Source organism: Pygoscelis adeliae, unplaced genomic scaffold, assembly GCF_000699105.1.
Source record: "Pygoscelis adeliae isolate BGI_AS28 unplaced genomic scaffold, ASM69910v1 Scaffold197, whole genome shotgun sequence".
Classification (NCBI taxonomy): Eukaryota; Metazoa; Chordata; class Aves; order Sphenisciformes; family Spheniscidae; genus Pygoscelis; species Pygoscelis adeliae.
This window is the reverse complement of record NW_008825105.1, coordinates 1344776-1345374: the sequence shown is the minus strand read 5'-3', so window position 1 is coordinate 1345374 and position 599 is coordinate 1344776.

Sequence of the window (599 nt, the reverse complement as noted above, 5' to 3'; positions counted from 1 at the left end):
GCTTTTTCAGAAGCAGTAAAACCCCCGAGGTCTTACACTTTCTGCCCCGTTTCACCTACAGCATGTAGCCAACGTGCTGGCATTCTCCTCCATCCATGGCTGGGGGTGGCAGAGCCCGCATCCCCTGCGGCCGCCATCCCGGGGAATAACCTGCCATCACGGGATGCTCCGCATCCCTGGGGGCTGATGGCAGCCCCGTGAACTTCCGCCAGCCAGGGCCATTCGCCTTGACCGTCCCTGGCCATCCCTGCCCGGGCATGGCGGAGGAAGCCATCCATTCTTTTATGTGCGAAGGCACGCCGGGCGGAAACGCTTGGAAACGGCCCCGAAAGGACATTCCAAGTCTGGCAGGAAAGCGGCGCGCTCGTCTGGCAGGAGATGGGCTATTGTCTGTCCCAGTGGCCAGCCGGGATTCCTCTGGCCCTGCTTGGAAGAAGAAAACATTTGTGTGTGTCTTATTTTTTCCTCTGCCCTCTCTCGAGGGTGTGCCGGGGGCTGCGAATGCTGCACGTGGCTGGTGTGTGCACGGCGGTGGCGTTGCACCGCCCCGGCTGTGTCTTCCCCCCCGGGGTTTTGCCCTGTGGGGTTTTCCCCCGGCC